Raw genomic sequence first — 25,000 nt, 5'->3', positions numbered from 1 at the left:
TTATTATGCACATATGTCTCACTCTATTACTGCACACACTCTAGTCATAGCTTCACAACATGGGGGTGGAGATGGGACATACTTTGCTTATTACTCTCATAACACTTTGGTGAGTTGCTAAAGCAACATGTTTGTTCTTATAGATATATTTCTGACAGTTATGATGTCTGACAATCAGTTGTATGTCATTATTTGCTGTCTAAACTTCTGGGATCTTCCCACTGATTTGCCAGGGGCACAGGGTGACAGGCAGGGGACTTACACCAATTATCTGAACTTTCTGACAATATCTGTACAGTTGTGGGGTATGATTCTGCATACAGCTTACTTCCACTCCCAGGATTCGAACCATGGCCTTGTGTGCTAAACATAGAACACTTCACGTCTCAGTTGAGTGTGATATTTGGATTATGTCGTCTATTTTTTCACTGTTTTCCGTCTAAGTCTCTCTCAGTTGCACAATATGACCTTGAGATTACAACAGTCATATACAGACATTCCTACACATTTTATTTATGTAGCACTGTGTGGGTAACAGTGCTTAATAAAGCAGTACTATTAAGAGATTGCAACACTACATTACCATATGATACCAGAGTAAACATAAGCAGTCCAGGAGTTAGACTTTTATTGCCAGGCTGTTACCCTTTTATTTACATACAACCTATATGAGACTCTTCCTGCCATATTGTCTAGTTTATTCAGTACATGCCATACACAATACAGGTTTTATACTGGCAATTAACTTTCTACTACTTTTAGATTTTTTTCTTATGACAGTACATGCAAGATTATTACTAACCTGCCTCGCAATGCAGCCTCTGCAGCCTACAGGCATGGGCTTCCTGAATCACAGTCCAATCGTCTGCTGCTTTCAAAGACATAAGAGGAATATTTAGCTATACATATCCATAATATACATGTGCTGGCAATTATTAAACAGGTAATAGGATGAGTACTTACACATGACTGGGGCATCACCCAACTGCCTAGCTTCTTGGATCCACTGATCCAAGAGCTCCCTCTTCCTCTGCTTCAGGTCAGCATAGTGATGCCTGACCTGCTCACCAGTTCAAGGGATGCCAGTGGCACTGGTGAGGTCACAGGTGAGATGGTTCCAGGCTTCCGCTTTATATTGGGAACCCTGGTACTGGCCCTGCAGCAGTCTCTGGTCATGGTCTTTAACAAGGAGCCTGCTATGACTTTGGACTCCTAGATGCCCCAGCACTGCACTCAGAAGTGCGACCCTTCACCCACACTGGCCATAGTGCCTACAGGAGGAAGCTGCAACCAGTTATAAGATGTATTCCCACCTGTGGGGTTTAAATAAGGCTGATTCCCACACTTTGCCATGATTGGACAGTTTTGAAAATGCTAAGCTATGGGCAAACCTGCTTACCTAAGGCTGGCATTGCTTAAAGGGGTATACTAATGGGAAAATTGATTTAGCTGGCCTACCCATTGCTTATACCTTGTAAGCAGGGGTGTGCAATGCTTAGCATTGCTTAATTTTAAATTTGCACACTATTTGCTGTTTGGCATTGATTTATCTTTCATTACATGTTATATATTTGTTTAGTATCCATGATTCATGTGTACATACACTGTATGGGGTACTTGTGTTTATTGGGGGATTTCACCACTTTATTACAATGACATATCATATCTGGACTTAATGCAGTACTATAGTTCACATATTTATGTTATGTAGTAGGTTATACAACATAAAAACTGTATATAAATTCCTTTCACATGTAAATTGTGATTTTGCTATAGTGAGGATCTGTTTGGGGATACCTCAATCTTATGTACTGCTGTGATGGTTTACAGGTTAACTACTGTGACTATAGTGTAAAGGGTTCTGGGTTCAAGACCTGCAAGGGCTGTTTATTTTGTTGCTGGGCAGAACAGCGGCTGTTGGATACAGAGTGATTAAGGCACTTTTAAACAGCTGTAAGCGGGTTTGCGTGGGTTTGTGCAACAGCAAGCAATGCTCACTTCCTGTTAAATATGCTTACAGGGAGTTAGCTTCAGTATTGCTTAACCTGTGTGCCCATTACTTACCCCTGCGCAAATGGGCTTAAACCCACTTACTACTGCTTAAAACTGCTTACTCTACTTACCCCCGCACAAATTTAGACAGAAATGAAACATGGCTCTTGGAAAAGTGGTAGATTTGGACACTCTATGGATTTATCATTCCTTACACATTATACCTTCATTTCGTATCCATGATTCATGTGTACATATACTGTATGGGGCACTTGTGTTTATCTGTGGATTTTACCACATTATTACAATGACACCTCACATCTGCATTTAATGCAGTACTCCAGTTCACAAGTATATGTTATTTAGTAGGTTATACAGCAAAAAAATGTTCATAAAGTGATTTCACATGGAAAATGGAATTTACTTCAGTGAGAACTGAACTGGGAATGACTGCTCACAAAGCGAACGCTCTGCCACTGCACTATTGCAATACTACTTCAATTGCATATATCTTGCTATTTATCTTCTTATGCCATTTAAGCTGCAGTATACGTAGCTAAGCAATGGGCAAACCCGCACACCTACGGTTAAATTTAATCTGTTTGATAAAAAAAAAATTCTCTACTGCTATTTTCTCTAGGAAGGGACAGGTTTCACCTATTGCTTTGGATTCCTGCATGCATCTGCACATTTGGCAGACATCTTAGCAACCCCCCATACCTCTCAATCTCTTCAGGCACACTATCTGGACAAAGCTTAACATCGTGGTACAACTACGGACATATTTTCATTACTGCTCTTATAAACAGTTACTAAAGTAACATGATTTGTTTTAGTATTTGTTTTATGACAGATTTGAAGTCTGACACTGAAATGTATGCATTATTTACTGACTTCAGTCCTGAGATCATCCCAGTGATTTGCCAGGACAATGGGGTGGTATATGGGTGTGAAATATTGACATTCTGCAACGATTTGTACAGTTGGGAGGTAAACAGCCTCTTATTAGTGTTTTCACTCATTATAATTGCCGGGCGGCACTTCCTGAGTGCAAGGGTGTGTGCATTGTGGGAGCTCTGCTCTCAGACATGCCCCCTGCACTTGTCCAAACTCCATGTCCATTTAGAAGCAGAGGCAGTGCGCCTTCATTACTATGCATGGCACGCTGCTGTGCTGCTCTTAAACGGACATTTCCATGCAGGAATAAGCTACCCCTGCATGGAACCTTACTGAATCCTAGGGAGCATCTTTTTGTATACTTTCATTTCACACCTATAGCTCCTTATGGTGTCCAGAGCTTTTTGGGTTCTGGCTTCTTTATCTAAGTAACTTACCAGCTAATAAAAATGGGGTATTAGAAAATGCAAGGAGCTATTAGTAAGATGACAGCAAGATTGTTAGTGTAGGATATCATACAGTAGAGAAAATGATCACTGTTTGTCAGTTAGTATTCAGATTTTCATATTTATGTTCAGTAATCGAGAGCCTTGCATGTGATTGAGGGGTATAGTGTAATGTGCCATTGTGTGAGACAGGAAAATTCATTGTCAATGTCCATTTATATTGTACTGTACCTGGCATATTACTAGTTATTTGTTAATTATTATGAAAATAAATAATATTTCCATATTCACTTAATACATCAAAAATAAAGTGATTTACAAACTTGCATGACATCAGGTGAAACCTTAGATGTTGCTGAAGAAAACTGTCTTTATTATTTGCACAGTAAGTTGTATATCTTGAGAGATATTCAGTGTTATTGTGTATCTTGAGAGATATTCAACATTATTTGTATAGCTAATTATATACTAAAGCATTTGTTTTCATATTTCTTTATATATCTCAATAAACATGAGCTCATAATGGAATTTTTGATATCATGTGGGAGCTTATGTCTGGTCATACCTTTCAACTGTACAGATTTTCACAAAATGTCCAGATTTGTGCGTCATATTTTTGGTGTGTTCCTCCTAAAATCTGTACTTTTCTGAGAAATAGCTGAGGATTGAAGTCATTAAATAATGACAAACATTTGAGTTTAAGACTCCACATCCTTCAGAAAATTCATGCTAATGAAAAACATATTATTCTGTCAACTTTCTAAGTTTGTAAGAGCAATATTTAAAATCTGCCCCTATTTGTCCCATCATCATTTTAGGCTTTGTCCAGATATTTTTCTCTAAGAGGTTGAGAGGTATGTGTCTGGTTAACACAAATGTTTTAACAATATATTGTCTAGGGTGCTCACTTTCCAAGATATAACAAATTGTTTGTGAAAGTGTAGCACAAAAACATAATTTTGGGTTTGTGCACATTATAATATATTAAAATATTTATATAAAGAATATGAATCCACTGACTATTATCACTGCAATGAATACTTCTTACTTGATAACATTGCTTTTTGTACAGATATAACAGCTTTTATTGTTCATAGGTTCATAGGTTGGTATTAGGCTATTGGCCCTAGGGCTTATACAAGCCTAGCCAAACAATTCCCTGGATATTTTTTCCCACAATATTTACTTCCTTGGACTCCTGTCTAGCAGGGCGACTGATGTGATCCCCGGGGTGAATTTCCTATCTCCCATCCAATCATCAACGTTCCTTTTGAAGAGGGCCAATGAGGCGCTCTGCTTGACATGTATGGGCAGTCTATTCTAGAGTATGGGGAGTCTCAGGGTCTGAACCTACCTCCAGCATGTTTTGTTCATTGTGATGACAAGGTTTAGATCCCTGGAGTGTGTGACTCTGAGGGATTGGGATTTCTTTAAGTGGAACATGTCCAACAGCTCAGGGTTTGACATGGCCTTGTATATTAACCTCCGAGTAGACGATATGCCACAGAGTATAGCTGGAGTTTTTTTAGATGGTCAGCATAGGGCATCTGCCTTAGGCCTGTGATTATTTTAGTGAGGTATTTCTGCAGCCTTTCCAGCTGTTGCAGATGTCTTGTGAGGTACATACCAAATGGGGCGTTGTACTCTATAATGGGTCTAATGAGGGATGAGTACAGTGGGACAATGACCTCCTTTTTTTCTGGATGAAAGGCCCTTAGTGATGAGGTGTGCCACATAGAAGGATTTCCTGACTGTTGTGGCGATGTGGTTATCGAAGGTGAGACCACTGTCCACCTGTGTCCCTAAGTCTCTCATCACACTTTTGGTGTTTAGTGTACTGCCACCTATGTGGTAATTCATGGGTACATGTTTTTTCCCAAAGGGGATATCTGTACATTTCTTGGCATTAAGCTTGAGCCCATGGCTCTGGCACCAGGCATCTGTTTCTGTAAGGCCCTTTTGTAGAATATCCACATAATTTGGGGATTCAATAATGGCTCCCAGTTTGTTTATCTTTTGCTTTTTAAGTTTATTTTAAAGAAAATGCTCTGGCATGCAAGATGTGTGTAGGCTGCTAGAGGTGTGATATTCCACACACATAGGTGTTAATGAGAAAGGCATTTAGTGAGGGGAAGGAAATTGCGGGTCCTTGTGACTGCCGCTCGTGCTGTCACTTGGTTCAGTAATATTTTATTTTGTTTGCTGAGCATGGCATTTCCCCTACTTTAGTGAGTGCATATGGTAAATATTTCTTTTTTGTACATGCTGCATGAAATTTTACTACATTGCCATGAGGTAACAGACTTTTTTAAATCAGATTCTCCTCATACATCAAAGGCCTTTTAGTACTGATTTACAGGCTTCCAATTATTGAATGTCCTGTAAATATGGCTTTGGCAGAATACTTGATGTTAAAGCTTTCTTTTTGGTAAGATGTTTGTGCTGGACTTTGTGCAATTAACAAGATGCCAACATTTTGCCATTTTGCTCCTTATTTTACAAGTCTTCTGCTATTAAAATATGTCATCTTAGTGCTGTCCTAGCAGATAGTGTGTAATGCATATCCAAACCAATTTCTCTTGCTTACTAAGCTTCTCATTCACACAAATAGTCTATACAATCAGGAAAATACCACAATAGATCTTAACAGCAGATAAGGAGTGTTTGGTAAACCATTCTTTTACTCCTGTATACATAAACACACATGTAGAAATATACACACACACACACACACACACACACACACACACACACACACACACACACACACACACACACACACACACACACACACACACACACACACTGGTTTTGAAAATCTCTGCTGCCTCAGAAAGTTGATCTTCACTGTCTTTTGTAAGTGTTCCTTTACATGAAAAGTTATGAAATCCTATCTCCTTACGCCATCAGAATTTGCTAACTGCAACTCCATTTATAAACTAGGTCTAAAGCCAGACAAAATAATTTCTACCCTCAAGATTACATGTACATGACAATAAAATTAAGCAGGGACATTCACCCAGATCTTAGCCACACCCGTCCCATTTCCACAGTAGGTAATACTCCTCAAATTAGTACCTTTCTCTTCCAAACTAATCCTTAGCCAGCTACTGGTCTCCATTTTCATCATATCAATTCAAGAAGCATTTATAATAAACTCCCTGAACTGCAGAACTGCATACCTGGATGACTAAACACTCCTCAGACACCCACATAATCACTGAAATGTGGCTGTAAAGTGATACAAAAATGAGGAAATACCACCTCCTGGGAAAGGCATTATAAGACAAGATTGGATCAGGAAAAAAAAAAACACTGGAGAAGTAGAAATGATGTAGAAGCATAGTGTTATGATTGCTTTACTATTAAATGTCTGAAGTGCCTGTGCTTGACCAGCATGTGGTCAAAAGGCACTTTTCAAATGGGCAGAAGGCTGAACCAAAATACATCGACTACACTACAGTGAATGGGTAGTGTACTGTGAGTATCTGAGTTCGGCATTGTGCACTGAGATCATGGATCAGTGAGGAACAGGGAATTAGCCCATTTACTCACTGTAGTGCAATCTCAAAGTAGGTATATTTAATTTGCAGGGGTTGTGGGGGGGTGCAGGGGGCATAGCCCCCCTGCAAAATAGTACAATTAACATACTGTTGATTGTAGAATGTAATGGCATGTTAAGGTACATAGCATGGATGACATGATGCCACCTCCTGCTATGTCGAATACATAAAATTATGGATATCAATGTATTCATTTTTGCCACGGCTGCTGTTTTGAAGTTTGGAATTCAGCATTTCAGGTCGACCATTGGGACTGGTCGACGAATGCAGATTCAGAATTTCATTAGTAAACAGCTGTGATTTCTCTATTCCCTCGAACTATTCCAACTTTTTCTAATTCTGAAATTTTGATAATACTAATCAAAATAAATGACTACAAAAATAGATTATAATAGGAATCTACCTACTCGTCGCTAATGATATCATATTTGAAGACATCTTATGTAGGATGCCTGCTAAAATCCCATATTAAACAGTAATATTAGACGACACTAATATCAAAGGGCAAACAATAAAGTCTGACAGTCTAGCTAACAACATCCAGCTTTATAAATTCACCCAACTGATCACTGCTCTGATTAGGCACAACAAGCCTACTTCCAGACAGTCCACCCTGGACTGGATACCAACATCCTCTCCTGATAAAATCTCTAGCCATGGCACTCTCCTAGATATTGTAATTGACCATCTAGCTGTCTATGTAGTCAGGCACCAAAGTAGCAACTATATAACCCACCAATATGCCCAGGAGAGAAAAATAGCCACCTTCCACAAAAAAGGTTTCAGAAACATACTTAAACAATGTAACTGGGAATCACTTAGGATCCTGTCTTTAGATGATGCTGTTACACAAGTTAACAGTCTTCCTAAGCAAACTTCATTCACTCCCCTTAGATCAAAGAGAGTGAAAACAAACACAGCTACATGGCTAGTCACAATCAAAACAAATCATGAAACCAAGGGACAAAGCTCAGAAAACTTGATCAAAAATAAACAATTAAGAACCTACAAGATTATAAACAACTAAGAAACAAAGCTAAACATCTGATCACCAAAGATAAGAAAACCTAATACTACACACCCCAAAACAAGCATTCTAATAACCCTTGACTCTTCTGGGCATCAGTTAATAAGCTGCTAAACCCAGAACAAGCCACACGACCTACCTCAAAAACACCAAACCAGCATTATAGCATTGCCAGTCAGTTTAATAACCACTTTAACAGTCACTTCTTTGGCCACAGACATCCAATCAAACACTCATAGTCCCACCCCTCAATCTAATAACTTCCTTGAACATTTCTGTATTCAGCCTGTTCCAACTGCCATCATTAAGAAACTTCATCTTAAATTAAAACCCACCACCATTGCTCCAGACAATCTGCCAGGTGAATGAATACCTTAAAATAACAGCAGAAATTATCTCCTATCCCATATCAGTCTTGATAAATAAATCCCAGGCTGAACACACTGTCACATCAATTTGAAAAAAAATTATACACGACAATGGTACATCCACTGAACTTCCAATTATAGCCCAGTACCTACACTATCACCCTTAAAAGAAGTAATAGATAAATGTGCACACAAACAAATAATCAGTTGTCCAGAATGAAACCACACACTGTCTTGGCATAAGATGTCCTTTATTAATCGAATTCTTAACAACAATTATTAATCAGAGAATTTATTAATCCTAGAATGTATTAACCATAGAATTTATTAACCATGAAAATATAATACATACTTTAAGCATAACAAATTACAGTAGACAGTGTCACCTGTCCATCTCCATCCACCACAATGTAAGCAGCGTTATCCAACTGCTCACTTACTGAAGCCTCACATCAGATGCAGTGTAACACCATTCACTTCAAGATCCAACCGACCGACTACCTTGTAAACTCCAAACGTAACACCAGATGGGGAACAGAAGAGGGGCATCCCAACCCCTCTTTTCTGAGTGACCACCCACAGACTTATGTACCCTTAACATACAGTTGACCAAAGGAGGGCAGGGAGGGTGGGCAGCAAGTTCATGCCAAAATGTGATATCCCCCACCCCACTGCTACTGCATAAGACTAAGCTAACTCCTCCCTCCCATTATTTCACTTCCTCTCTACCCATACCTTCTCCTAAATATTAACCCTTCCATGCCCGGGGTACCTCAGAACTCTTCAACCTTTTAACTCTAAACTTCTATGTCCCCAACATCTCCCCCATCCCCATCCCAACCCCAAATGCTACATGTGTCTCTGGACAAACTAGTTTGTATCCAAACCATATTTATCTGTTAGAAAAATACCTTATCTTCTCCACACAACACAGTTTTAGACCCTATCATAGCACTACTGCTACTGTACTGAAATTCACTATAACTACAACTACAGCACTTTTCTTAAACTTATCCAAATCTTTTCATACTGTGTCCCATCTCAAATATCTTCAAAAACTCCTCCACAGCCTTAGCTAGGCCCTCCCTACACAATTTCATAGCTATCTATCAAGTGGACCACAAACCATAAAATGGCAAACCGATTTCTACTCTTTCCTCTCCATAAATGGAGGAGTTCCAGAAGGATCAGTCCTTGGCCTCGTACTTTTTAACCTCTTTATTAACAAACATACAGCTGCTTAACATGCCACCATAGTCCATTATGAAGATGATTTCTCATTGGTTTGCTCTGCTAAAACTATGGCAAAACTACAAGACCTCACACAAGAATCATTCTCTTCTGTCAAGTCACAGTTATGTAACTTACAGCTCCTATTAAACCCACCAAAAACAATCAACCACTCTTTACTCACCAATATCTGCCTACACAAAAGGCATTGATCCTCTTAACCTCCATCAACAACACCAGGATTGAACAGGTAACCCAGGAAATACTGCTAGGCATCATCACAGAAGAGCAGCTAAAATTATACCTCCACATATCAAAGGCTGTTAAAAAAAATAAAAAAATAAAAAAAAACGTTGGATCTCTATACAGCTGGAAGGCATGCATTAATGACACAGCCAGAAAATATCTAGCCAATACTTTTCTACTACCATCTCTCCTACATATGACACCCGATTTTAATAACCTTCAAGTCACACTTTTAAACGAATTGGAGCAATTTTACAATCAAATATCAACATTTGTCACCAACCTGCATTTTAGAGGACACCACTTGGCTAAACTGGTTACAAATCCCCCACACTACTAAACACACACCCAACTCCCAGAAGTACACTGACTTCACTGTAAGCCTCAAAATTGGCCATCACTGAACAACATCATTCAACCATACTCCGCAAACAGGACGTTCTGTACTACAGCTCAATCACTTTTGACTATCAGCAAAGTGTACACTAGTGCAGGAGATTTCCTATATTAGCAAAAGGAACATTGAAAAAACTATTCAATACAAAAATAGCGTCAACGAGTCAGGATCACCACCAAGTTGTTGAGTTTAACGCACTTTATTGAAATTAAGCATTTTCGCCTCCGCCACTGCAGAAGCTTCTTCAGAAAACCAAAAAACACAAAGAAAAAAGCGCCAACATTTTAAAATGTATACACTTGCTAAGCGACATGATGTCACTTCCTTAGTTACATTGTAACTGAATCATTGGCCAAACTAAATACTTGGTAATAATATAACTAAGTAAAAACAGACATGTCCGATCTTAACAAAGTTAAAAAGTTTCACATCAAGTGAATCACTCATAAAAAGTTCTTCTACACTATCAAATTAAATTGATTTAAAACATAAAAAACGAGTTTTATATGCATCCACAATTGTAAAATACAGATTTTTATTTACATCACTAATATTAAAACTGAATAGATAGCCCTGACCATAGGCCGCAGTAATAAAAACAAGTCCATTCAAACATGTTTTAGCATACATATTTACCCTAACACGCTGTCCTATCTCAAATAACTTCTGTACTTTAGGACAGAAGAAATATTGCAGCACTCATTTAAGCCAGGGTAAGAAAAAGCATCTAAAAGAATTTGCCACTCGAGCTCTTTGGTTTCCAAAATAAGGGACTGGGGACCCCCCCTAATCCCCATAGTGATATGATCGATCCCCATGAAGTGAAAACTATGTCCCATGTGGTTCAAGATGTGTTTGGATAGGGCGTTATCACTTTTCCTGTTCTTTATGGCATAACAGTGTTGATAGATGCGGTCCCATAACCTACGGTCCGTTTTCCCTATATAAAACCCGGGGCAACAGTCACAGAAGGCAGCATAAACCACAGATTTTGTATTGCAGTTTATCCTAGAGTTGATGGTATATTTCTTATCCCTAATAGTGAACGAGCTCCCTGTTTTAAGGAATTTACACCTGTTGCAAGCCCCACAAATTGATGTGCCACATTGTCTTGTAAAGGAATTACCCAGTCTACATCTCTGCAGGAGTTCTTTTAAGTTACTACCCCTCCTGTAAACAATAGAAGGGTATTTACCCAGTCTGTTTGATAATGTAGAGTTGTTTTGAATGAAGTACCAATTCTTTTTAATTATAGAACACAAGTCCCCCACACACCTGAAGTACGTAGTGACCAGACTTGTCTTGAAGTCAGCCTCTTTTAAGCCTTCATTGGTGTCAGTGTCAACAGTCAAGGTAATATTTGTTGTAAAATCTGTCCCGTCGTCAATCATTTGAGAAGAGACCTGTTCATTATTATTTAGTAAAGGTTGATAAAATCCATTGTCCCTTTTTAAAGAAACCACCTCAATCAAGTCATCAATCAAATCTACTGGGTATCCTCTATTCATGAACATTACTTTCAAAGTGGCACATCCGCACCGCTCTGACCAATTGTCCCTTAACAATTGATCTCTTTTGTTTCGGTGGATGGTTACTGGAGAAGTGCAACAAAGAGTTGCAGTAGGTTGGTTTCCTATGAATACATGACTGAAACCAGTTGTTACTCAAATCTTTTACCAACTTCACATAAAGATAATCAATTTCTTTTGTTGAGAAATGGTAAGTAGATTTCAAGAATGAAGTAGTCTCATTCATGTAGTTGGTGAGATCTACTACAACCTCTTCGCCCCCTTGAACTAGGATAAACACATCATCTAAAAAGCGCATGTAGTATTTTATAATGTTTTTGAACCTTAGATTGTTTAAGAGGAATGTTTTCTCCCAGTAAGCGACAAAAAGATTCACTACACTACCCCCACAGGGAGAGCCCATGGCAATCCCTTGTTTCTGGAGGTAGTAGCAGTCGTCAAAAAGGAAAAAGTTAGATGACAATACAATGTCCAGTAACTGAGTCACAACCGCTATGTCATCCTTGGGGGCATTGAAGCTCATCAACATTAACTCGACCCATTCTACCGCTTCTTGGTGTGGTATAGAGGTGTAAAGATCAACCACATCAATGGTTAGAAAATTAAATGATGGGTCGAATTTGATGTCATTAATAGATTTCAGGAAAGACCAAGAATCCTTGCAAATTTCAGGAATTAACCGCAGATATTTAGATATTATACTGTCAATCAATCTAGAACATGGGTGGGTGATAGAACATCTCCCATCCACTAAGGCTCGCATCGGTGGATTTACCAGGTCCTTATGTATTTTAGGGATCCCAAACATGACCGGCACCCTAGGGAAAGAGATGTTAATGAAGTTATACGTATCAATATCAATCTTCCCTTCAATAAACAAATCCCTAAAGTACCCTTTGATCCTGTTTTGGGTCCCTACCATCTCATTTAAGGAAGAGCATTCATAAGCAGTAGAGTTCAACACTGACAACATTCTCCTGTTGTAATCAGCTTTATCAAAGATGACTAAACCCCCTCCTTTATCGGGTTTCATTACCCTTACTGACATCCCACATAAATTATTTAAAGCCATCATTTGGTCAAACGAAATATTACTCCGGTTATCAAACCATTTTATAGAACCAAATAAGTGTCTGAGATCCAATTCACAAACACTCTCAAAAATATGTAAATTGGGATGCAGAGGAGGGTTAAATGTGCTAGACAATTTAAGAGTAGATCTCACATTTTGTGTTTCATTATTGAAAAAAACTTTTAAATTCAATCTACGCACAAAACATTTCAAATCAATCAGTGTTTTAGCTAAACTGAGTTTCTGGTCTGGAACAAAAGAGAACCCATTAGCCAGTAGTTCTACCAAGTCACTGTTGATAGAAATGTTGGAAAAGTTATAAACATTAAAGTCACCTTTGGTGTTGACCAAAATGGCAGGTTGGCTCAAGTCTATTGGAGGGCCACCATCCTGTCCATTTAATACTGCTATTTGTTCCAGTTCTTTTGATACTGATGGCGGTTATTCTTGCCCCCTAAAAAAGGCCTCTGTTGGGTCTTATTATTAGGGTTGCCATTATTGTTCTGATAATTGGCTTTTATCCTACTGCTCCTCCTTAGTTCCTGAAGAACTTTTTATAAGTGATTCACTTGATGTGAAACATTTTAACTTTGTTAAGATGTTTAAAAACACGGACATGTCTGTTTTTACTTAGTTATATTATTACCAAGTATTTAGTTTGGCCAATGATTCAGTTACAATGTAACTAAGGAAGTGACATCATGTCGCTTAGCAAGTGTATAAATTTTAAAATGTTGGCGCTTTTTTCTTTGTGTTTTTTGGTTTTCTGAAGAAGCTTCTGCAGTGGCGGAGGCGAAAACGCTTAATTTCAATAAAGTGCGTTAAACTCAACAACTTGGTGGTGATCCTGACTCGTTGACGCTATTTTTGTTTTCAACAGTTTTTTTTCGTGTTTCTTTTGCTGGTATGTCGTCCGGTGTCTCTACGAGCCCAAGGACACCCAACATCTTCGGTTCAGAGACTGCGGGTAATACCGATGAACCACTTAGCATCCAAGCGCTTCTGCTTTCGCTTAACCAGCGGCTTGATGGCATGAATAAGCGTTTGGATAACATAGAAAAGAAAGAAGCGCCGACACCACAGGTGAACAATGTAGGAGCCCTGCCTGCTAGTAATTTTGAATCGAATGGGAGTTTGTTACCTATTCCAGCTGGCCAGGTCCCTCATGTTTGCAGTATAGTGGGCAGTACGGGCTTGGAAAATCCTCCTTCAGCCCAGAGAGGTGGTGCCTTTGAAGGGATGACCAATATGCATGACTGTGGTGGCAATGAAAATAGGAACCGAGCAACAGGTTCCAATGACAGGATTCAAACTGGTCGGTCTTCTGTCACCAACCCTGCTTCTATGGGGTTACATCTAGCTGGATCTACGTCCGATACTAATGGTGGATTTATTGGTGTGCCGCAATTCACTGAATGGGCTGGGAATTTGGAAGCTTTTGCTTTTGGCCCCTCTTCATTTTCGGGTTCACCGATCCTTGGCTCTGATCCTGCAGGTAATTATGTAGACAATATTTCAGACAAATTAAAAATTTTGGATGGTAAAATGCTCAGGATTAAAAAGTTGCAACTCGAGGTTGCTTATTTCCAGCAATGCCTGACGGAACAAATTATACCTAAAGGATTAAGAAATTCTTTTACACCTACTGGATTGTTTAATGATTTAGCATTTTCCGATGACTTAATGGCTCTTTTTAACCGACAGGGGCTTGAGCTACTGGAATTAATGATCAAACATTATAACAATCACATAAGTAGCCTTTTGACTGAGACTGGACAACTTGATGAGTCCATAAAAACAGATACTAATTTTATGCGATGCAAGTATGACTATAATCGCATTTTCTCGAGCATTGACGCTTTATTGTTTAAGCTGAAATTCAACAAATCAAAAAAGTTGGTAAGGGATAGGCAAGCCTATCAAAATGGTCTTGCTTACCCCAACCTTTTTAAAAATAAATTTAACAGTGGTAACCAAAACAAGGGGATCAACAACAGAGGTGCTTTAGCCTCTACAGACATGCCAGACAATCCTATGGACAATAGTGACGACCCAGGTGACAACGGGGAGGGTACATCGTCCCAGGAACTAAGGAGGAGCAGTAGGATAAAAGCCAATTATCAGAACAATAATGGCAACCCTAATAATAAGACCCAACAGAGGCCTTTTTTAGGGGGGAAGAACAACCGCCATCAGTATCAAAAGAACTGGAACAAATAGCAGTATTAAATGGACAGGATGGTGGCCCTCCAATAGACTTGAGCCAACCTGCCATTTTGGTCAACACCAAAGGTGACTTTAATGTTTACAACTTTTCCAACATTCTTATCAATAGTGATTTGGTTGAACTGTTGGCCAATGGGTTCTCTTTTGTTCCAGATCAGAAACTTAGTTTAGCTAAAACACTGATTGATTTGAAATGTTATGTGCGTAGATTGAATTTAAAAGTTTTTTTCAATAATGAAACACAAAATGTGAGATCTACTCTTAAATTGTCTAGCACATTTAACCCTCCTCTGCATCCCAATTTACATATTTTTGAGAGTGTTTGTGAATTGGATCTCAGACACTTATTTGGTTCTATAAAATGGTTTGATAACCGGAGTAATATTTCGTTTGACCAAATGATGGCTTTAAATAATTTATGTGGGATGTCAGTAAGGGTAATGAAACCCGATAAAGGAGGGGGTTTAGTCATCTTTGATAAAGCTGATTACAACAGGAGAATGTTGTCAGTGTTGAACTCTACTGCTTATGAATGCGCTTCCTTAAATGAGATGGTTGGGACCCAAAACAGGATCAAAGGGTACTTTAGGGATTTGTTTATTGAAGGGAAGATTGATATTGATACGTATAACTTCATTAACATCTCTTTCCCTAGGGTGCCGGTCATGTTTGGGATCCCTAAAATACATAAGCACCTGGTAAACCCACCGATGCGAGCCTTAGTGGATGGGAGATGTTCTATCACCCACCCATGTTCTAGATTGATTGACAGTATAATATCTAAATATCTGCGGTTAATTCCTGAAATTTGCAAGGATTCTTGGTCTTTCCTGAAATCTATTAATGACATCAAATTCGACCCATCATTTAATTTTCTAACCATTGATGTGGTTGATCTTTACACCTCTATACCACACCAAGAAGCGGTAGAATGGGTCGAGTTGATGTTGATGAGCTTCAATTCCCCCAAGGATGACATAGCGGTTATGACTCAGTTACTGGACATTGTATTGTCATCTAACATTTTCCTTTTTGACGACCGCTACTACCTCCAGAAACAAGGGATTGCCATGGGCTCTCCCTGTGGGGGTAGTGTAGCGAATCTTTTTGTCGCTTACTGGTAGAAAACATTCCTCCTAAACAATCTAAGGTTCAAAAACATTATAAAATACTACACGCGCTTTTTAGATGATGTGTTTATCCTAGTTCAAGGGGGCGAAGAGGTTGTAGTAGATCTCATCAACTACATGAATGAGACTACTTCATTCTTGAAATTTACTTACCATTTCTCAACAAAAGAAATTGATTATCTTGATGTGAAGTTGGTAAAAGATTTGAGTAACAACCGGTTTCAGTCATGTATTCATAGGAAACCAACCTACTGCAACTCTTTGTTGCACTTCTCCAGTAACCATCCACCGAAACAAAAGAGATCAATTGTTAAGGGACAATTGGTCAGAGCGGTGCGGATGTGTAGTACGATCCAAGCATTTGATCTTGAATGTGCCACTTTGAAAGTAATGTTCATGAATAGAGGATACCCAGTAGATTTGATTGATGACTTGATTGAGGAGGTTTCTTTAAAAAGGGACAATGGATTTTATCAACCTTTACTAAATAATAATGAACAGGTCTCTTCCCAAATGATTGACGATGGGACAGATTTTACAACAAATATTACCTTGACTGTTGACACTGACACCAATGAAGGCTTAAAAGAGGCTGACTTCAAGACAAGTCTGGTCACTACGTACTTCAGGTGTGTGGGGGACTTGTGTTCTATAATTAAAAAGAATTGGTACTTCATTCAAAACAACTCTACATTATCAAACAGACTGGGTAAATACCCTTCTATTGTTTACAGGAGGGGTAGTAACTTAAAAGAACTCCTGCAGAGATGTAGACTGGGTAATTCCTTTACAAGACAATGTGGCACATCAATTTGTGGGGCTTGCAACAGGTGTAAATTCCTTAAAACAGGGAGCTCGTTCACTATTAGGGATAAGAAATATACCATCAACTCTAGGATAAACTGCAATACAAAATCTGTGGTTTATGCTGCCTTCTGTGACTGTTGCCCTGGGTTTTATATAGGGAAAACGGACGGTAGGGTACGGGACCGCATCTATCAACACTGTTATGCCATAAAGAACAGGAAAAGTGATAACGCCCTATCCAAACACATCTTGAACCACATGGGACATAGTTTTCACTTCATGGGGATCGATCATATCACTATGGGGATTAGGGGGGGGTCCCCAGTCCCTTATTTTGGAAACCAAAGAGCTCGAGTGACAAATTCTTTTAGATGCTTTTTCTTACCCTGGCTTAAATGAGTGCTGCAATATTTCTTCTGTCCTAAAGTACAGAAGTTATTTGAGATAGGACAGCATGTTAGGCTAAATATGTATGCTAAAACATGTTTGAATGGACTTGTTTTTATTACTGCGGCCTATGGTCAGGGCTATCTATTCAGTTTTAATATTAGTGATGTAAATAAAAATCTGTATTTTACAATTGTGGATGCATATAAAACTCGTTTTTTATGTTTTAAATCAATTTAATTTGATAGTGTAGAAGAACTTTTTATGAGTGATTCACTTGATGTGAAACTTTTTAACTTTGTTAAGATGTTTAAAAACACGGACATGTCTGTTTTTACTTAGTTATATTATTACCAAGTATTTAGTTTGGCCAATGATTCAGTTACAATGTAACTAAGGAAGTGACATCATGTCGCTTAGCAAGTGTATAAATTTTAAAATGTTGGCGCTTTTTTCTTTGTGTTTTTTGGTTTTCTGAAGAAGCTTCTGCAGTGCCGGAGGCGAAAATGCTTAATTTCAATAAAGTGCGTTAAACTCAACAACTTGGTGGTGATCCTGACTCGTTGACGCTATTTTTGAGATTTCCTATATTAATACTGCCAAAGCCTAAAAACACATCACATTAACACTCAAATCAATCCAAGAGTGAAGTTCTTTCAAAAAACAATTAAAATATCATCTGATGGATAAATGGCTCTTCTCCTGCATTTCCACAGGCTAGCTCTGAAATGTCCATCTCCTTTTTACTATTGACTGGTCTCACCACTACTCTGTCTGTGTGTATATTACTTGCAACAATCAACCTACTCCCAGTCTCAGATGTTGTACACTCCTCACCCTCTGCCAGTGTCATGCTCACTTTTGCTCTTCTTAAACTGCACTCACTGCTCCCACCCACCCACTCCCACAACTCTACTAGTACCTCCTGTCGTCTTGTCTCTACTCCCACCCACTCATCCTACTCATGCTCTTTTTACCTTCACCCCTACTGCTTCCTCTTTTACATCTATCCTTTCTGCCTACCTTCCTGTTACCATCCAGCCTAATAGATGTCACTTACTTGCTACAACCCAGTGATATACTTAACCAAGATTCTACAATTATAACCTTGTCAGCAACAAGGTACTCCATCCCTTTAAAATGCAGTGTTCCCTTAGTCTCTTACCTATTTCCTTTCCTCCAGTCTCTCTCTCTATCTCTTGTTTCACAGAACTCTTTTGGACACATCAGACAAAACCATAGCACCTCCTATATTGTTCTCTCTCTCTCTCTCTCTCTTGTTTCACAGAAACTCTCTTGGACACATCAGACAAAAACATATCACCTCCTATATTGTTTTCTCTCTCTCTCTCTCTCTCTCCCTCTCTCTCTCTCTTGTTTCACAGAGCTCTCTTGGACACATCAGACAAAACCATAGCACCTCCTATATTGTTCTCTGTCTCTCTATCTCTCTCCCTCCCTCTCTCTCTCTCTCTCTCTCTTGTTTCACAGAGCTCTCTTGGACACATCAGACAAAACCATAGCACCTCCTATATTGTTTTCTCTCTCTCTCTCTCTCTCCCTCTCTCCCTCTCTCTCTCTCTCTTGTTTCACAGAGCTCTTTTGGACACATCAGACAAAACCATAGCACCTCCTATATTGTTCTCTCTCTCTCTCTTTCTTTCTGTAAAGACTGCAGCTCTAAGTACTAACCACAGAAATGCTTGGTTTATACTCTGTATGCTATTTTTTTCTCTCCCTGATATACTACCAAAAGGAAAAGAAATTACACTACAAATGACATAAACTCATAAAGTGACCTTGTAAATAAGATATACGATGCCATATGTGTATGATATGTTTGTAAAATATAGAAACTGATTACATATCTATGTTCGCTGCAAACTTATGTACATTGCTAAAAATATCATGGTATCTGTAAAAACCTGCATACCTGCGTACACTGTAATTATGTGTGTAATCTTGATAGTATTTGTAAAATATGAGGAGCTCTTCTTCCTGGACCACAAGTCAAATGGCATTTAGCTAAACCCGGGTGGACTTTCCCAGCAAATAAAGGCAAAACAAACAAAAAAATGCTGTCATATTATATTACAGTTATCTGTCATAATGTATAATAAAGAGAGATCATCCAACTTAGTGCCGGATCCTTAGTTCACTGAGTTGGTTCATGTTGAATTTCCATCTTGTTGAAATAATCATTTTATCATGTGGTTCTTTTCACAACTTTTTAGACTGGGCTTTTTTTCTGTTATTGTTAAGAGGTAAGAATGATGCAGAACAGTCAGTTTAATATAATACTTAGGTTTCCCTTACATCATTTTTATATGACTTTGCTGTTGAAATATATATGGGCTTACTTGACATGATCAAAATGTCAGTAGACCGACTTTCATAAGACCAAGACCAGAAACGCAAAGTTTCACAAGAGCAAAGCATCACAATACTGACCTTCAGAAGACTGAATGTTTGAAATGCTGAAAGTCCAAGCTGAGCAGAACAGGAAATTCTCTCATTTCCACACTGTAGTGCGATCTCGGAGTTGGTATATTTAATTTGCAAGGGGTTTTGGGGGGGGGGGTGCAGCCCCGGTGCAAAAAACATTGAACTTGAAATTAAATAGTTGTTTTCATTTAATTTAAGCATTTGTAATGAATTTTCATGTCGGTGCAATAGACACTGTCATGAATATTCAGTGGGATTTTCTTTGGGTTTGCATGTATTGGTTGGTGGGTGGGGTGTAGGTGGGGTCAACTATGTAGTTTGGGTTGGAATGTTTTAGTGTGCAGTTGCAATAGTGTTTGATTTTACTGTCATAATTTCGCTGAGTGGGGGGTAAGTCAGGATTTCGTTGTTTCGGTTTTGTGTATGTCGGGTATTTCAGGTTTCGGGTCTGTGGGATTTTGGTTTTGTGGTCTCAGTCTTATGAAAGTAGGTCTACTGACATTTCAGTTATGTGAAGTAGACCCATACATACATACATATATATATATATATATATATATATATATATATATATATATATATATACACACACACACACACACACACACACACACACACACACACACACACACACACACACACACATATATATATATATATATATATATATAGATCTACTTCATATAATCAAACACCCAAATGTTCGACTTTCATATGGCCGAGACCATATGATGGAACATTTAAATGTTCAAAAATGTGAAAAAAAATATATACAACAAAAAAAAACTAAACATTGCTAGCAGGGGGGCAAAATCCCCCATGTGGGGGGCTGTGCCCCCTGCTATTTAAATATACCAACTATGGAGTTTGCACTACATTGCGGTAAAGGGAAATTTTCCTCACCTGCAGAAGCTTTTTGTGGTTTGCTTTATCTCATTATGTTGGGGAGTTAATTGGTTGTTTGATAAGATGGGTTCAGTATAAGTATAATGGGGCCTCTGTAACTCTGTCAATGATGAGGTACAATGGTATGAATAATATTTTTTGTGAGGGGAAATCACTCCTGCACTCCATATATTATAGCCTCCAAGTTTTACTTAATTTGAAGTAAGTGCAAGTTGATAAAACAGAGTCACTTTCTTACTTTAGCAGTTCTGATTATTTTAGACACTTCAATCTGTTCAGGCTAAGAATTAAAAGAAAGTATTTCTGGCCATAAAAAGCTATATTAACTATGTGAAAAACATTTCCTTATAATTGTCTTTACTTATACCCCTCCTCCCATATTTACTCTCTCTCCTCTAGTAATTTCACATCTGCGTTTTAAAAAACTATTTTATTGGAGTCTGCAGGCTACTTTGATTCGCTTACAACATTTTTAACATGTCTCATTCCAAATGTTGTTTCTCTATGCTATTTTTAAAATGTATTTGTTGCAATCTTTTAGTATTGTCCTTATGCTCTTCTAGACTGTCCTCTACATTTCTTTATTCTTTAACCCATAAATCACCATTTCTTATTCAGAGACAACCTTTTTATTTATTTATTATTTATTTTATTTTACATTTGGTTACCAGGAAATTCCGACTGGCCACAAGTCCTTTTTCAGTGGAGGCCCAGAGAGAAAAGCTACACATATAACATGGATTAATAAGTACAATTTTATAGGTACAGAAGAATAACACTATACATTTTACATCAAATAAAACTTGGATAATAGCATTTTAAACTGTGCAACAACTAAAGTATGATGAAAAATTGTACACTATACAGGTTCAAAGAAGAAACACCTTAAACTGTACAATCATGATAACGTATTATAATAATATAAAGTATACACCAAGTGTCTATACTTAGAAGAAGCAGTAACAGCTGAGAGGATGAGAGAAGTATGAGAAATGAGACTTGCAAGATAAAAAGAAGTATAATGCCTGAAAATAAGGGAGGAGTGTTTTCCTTGGGTGAGCAGAGAGATGGAGTTAGACTAGCCTGGGGAGTCACAGCTGCAAATCCAATTAGCTTGTAGCTGTGCTTTTAGAGATTCCTTAAACTGAGCTAAAGATGATGTGGCTGATATACTGGTGGGCAAAGTATTCCATTTTTTAGCTGTAAAATTTGAATAGAGGGACGCTCTGCAGAGTTCTTGGTTTTAACATCTTGAAGGAGAGGTTTGTTGTTGGACCGTAGAACCCTAGTATTAGAGTACAATTGTACTAGGTGTTGTAATGCTGGGTTTTATCAGGGTAGCAGAGAATTGTATGGGTTAGTATAAGCTGGTTGTAAAGGAGAAGATGGGGAAGTTCAAGGCAGTTAAATTGTTTAAGGTCAGAGCAGTGGTGTGTTTGATGTGGGCTATTCGTGGCAAACTTTGCAATTTTGTTATAGCAGGCATCACGTTTAGTCATATCTGATTTTCTAAGATTGGTGAGGATAGGGGAGGCATATAGAAGTGTAGAGATGAGATGTGTTTGTGCTAGTTTAGTCCTGGTGCTGTTTGTGAGGATATATAGCCCCTTAATTTTTATGTACTTTCTTTATGGTGAGTGAAATTTGAGTGTCAAATTTTATGTTGCAGTCTATCTCAACTCGAGGAGAGATAATTGTTTTATTATTAGAAATTATTGTAATTGTAGGTGAGGGAGTGGAATGATTAGTAGGCTGAAATATGAGAAGTTTGGTTTTATTGGGGTTTAGTATTAGTTGAGAATTGGTAAGCTATTCTTCTACAGAAAGGAAAGAGGCTTGTGTTTGTAATTGCAGTTCTTAGAGGGAAGGAGAGGAGAAAATTAGAGTTGAGTCATCAGTATATTGAATGACTGAGGCATATAGAGTAGAGGTGTGGAGGTTGTTAGTGAAGACAGAGAAAAGTAAAAGACCAAGGATGGAACCTTGGGGAACACCCAGTGTGACTGCTAATAAAGGAGAAAGTTCTTGCATCCACTGTACTGCTTGCTGTCTGCCTGTTAAATAACTTTGAAACCAAGTAATGGTGGGCTTGCTAAGATTGAATTATGAGAGGGGTTTAATAAGTTTGCTGTGGTTAACCGTATCAAATTCCTTAGAGAGGTCGAGAAATACCACAGAGACGTTATTCTGTGGTTGTTTACTATATGAGTGAATGCTGTAAGGGCTGTTGTGGTGCTGTGATATGGCCTGAAGCCATGTTGAGTGTTTGTGAGAAGGTTGTGGGTATTGAGGTGATCCATAATTTGTCTGTGTATACACCCTATCCAGTATTTTGGACAGAGGTGAGAGTATTGCTATTGGACAATAGTTGGTTAACTCTTTTGAATTACCCCCTTTGTGGAGTGTAATAATGTGAGAAATTTTCCAGATCTCAGGGACTAGATTTCTGGATATTGAATGGCTGATAAAATGGATACAGGGTATGCAATGACATCAGCAGTTATTTTCAAAAATTCAGCTGGGAGTTTATCAGCAGCTAAGGTGGTGGGTTTTAGTTTCTTAAGGATTTTCTTAATTATATCAGTAGAGACAAGTTGGAAGGTAAAGCCATTGTTTGTAGTATGGTGACTGGGTGGTTGATTGGAGGATGGACAGCTTTGAGAGTTAGCTAGTGCAAGCATGGATTCAGTGAAGAATTTCTTGAAATGGGTGGCAATACTGAGTGAGATATTGGCTATGGTTGGAGAGGGAGTACCTGATTTTCCAGGATGTAGAATGTTATTAATGGCTGCCCAGAACTGTTTGGGGTTATTTTGATATTTAGTTTGCATATTGTGGTAGTAGTTGATTTTGTCTTTTTTGACACATTTCTTTGACTTGTTACAGAGTTCAAGATATGCCTGCTTGTCTGTATGGGATCCAGTTTTGTGCCAGTGGTCCCAAGCTTTATTTCTGGATTTCAGCAGAGATCTAGTCTCTTTGCTCATCCAGGCAGTGTACTTGGATTTGACTCTGATGATGGTATCAGTCTTAGTATTTATCGCTGACAAAATGCTAAAAAAAGTATATTACTGTCACAAGGTTGTGGGTCTTGAACATGTAAGGGATATGAGAAATCACAATACTAACAGTGCTTTATTCAGACACATAGAAAAATATCCCACACATAGTTTCAAGTTTCAGATTCATTTATTTATTTACCAATGCGTACATACACATTATCTAATGCTATATTTATACACATATTAGTATATCCATCATTTAGGACATTTTTATAGAACATATACATATATGTACATATTTATTTATCCATTTACTAATCCATTTATACACATATTTCATATTTACATTCATATTTATATTTATATCCATTCATATTTATATATATATATATATATATATATATATATATATATATATATATATTTATATTTACATTTTAATCATTGTTCAATTGCTTAACACATATATATATATATATATATATATATATATATTGACATGAGTTTAACTGTATTTTATTTAAATATACACTTATATTTTAGACTAATACATCATTTACATTCATACTTCAACATACATACACATACCCATACATCTATATTTATTAATATACCACTAATATATATACTTACCATTTCATTTATTTATTCATCTTTCTACATTTCATACATTTACTATGACAAGCTTACATAGACTCATATATATATTTTATTAAGTGTTTTTTATATTCATTGCACATACCCCATTATATCCCATTGAATTCATTAATTTTAAGAAATTTTAGAACACATATTACTGAATTAATTCTACTATATATGTATTAATTTTTTTTTATATATTCTTTTAGACAGTATGTCCTTATACAAGATGTCTTATATGTTATCAAGTTTTGGATTTATATTATGTATGCAGTCTTAGATGTATTTAACTGTATTATAATGTCTGATTTACTTGATTATTATATTTATTTGTTAATTAATACCAATTATCCAATTAAATGAAATAAGAATGACTATATAAGGTGCTATTATATCAAGTATGCTATAGGATCTGATGAAGCTTATTTTAGCGAAAGCGCTTATCCCTGCATCTGCTTTTACGTGAATAAAAAGATTTAATTTAACAGCTACTGGAGTTTATTATTCGAAGCAAGAAAGAAAGACTGGATATATGTGTCCTCGTTTTCGCACTAGTACTCTTACTTTCATTGTTTCAAGTTTGTTTGAAAAAGTACCCCAAGATTCCAGAGGTGGACCATGGGAAGACATTTTAGATTTTAAGGAACTTTGTTGGCGAATCAGACTGAATGCACATGTAAAACCTGGGTTA

This window comes from Protopterus annectens, chromosome 12.part0 (genome assembly GCF_019279795.1).
Source record: "Protopterus annectens isolate FY-2018-M chromosome 12.part0, PAN1.0, whole genome shotgun sequence".
In the NCBI taxonomy this organism is placed as follows: domain Eukaryota; kingdom Metazoa; phylum Chordata; order Ceratodontiformes; family Protopteridae; genus Protopterus; species Protopterus annectens.
Note: the sequence above shows the minus strand (reverse complement) of the source record.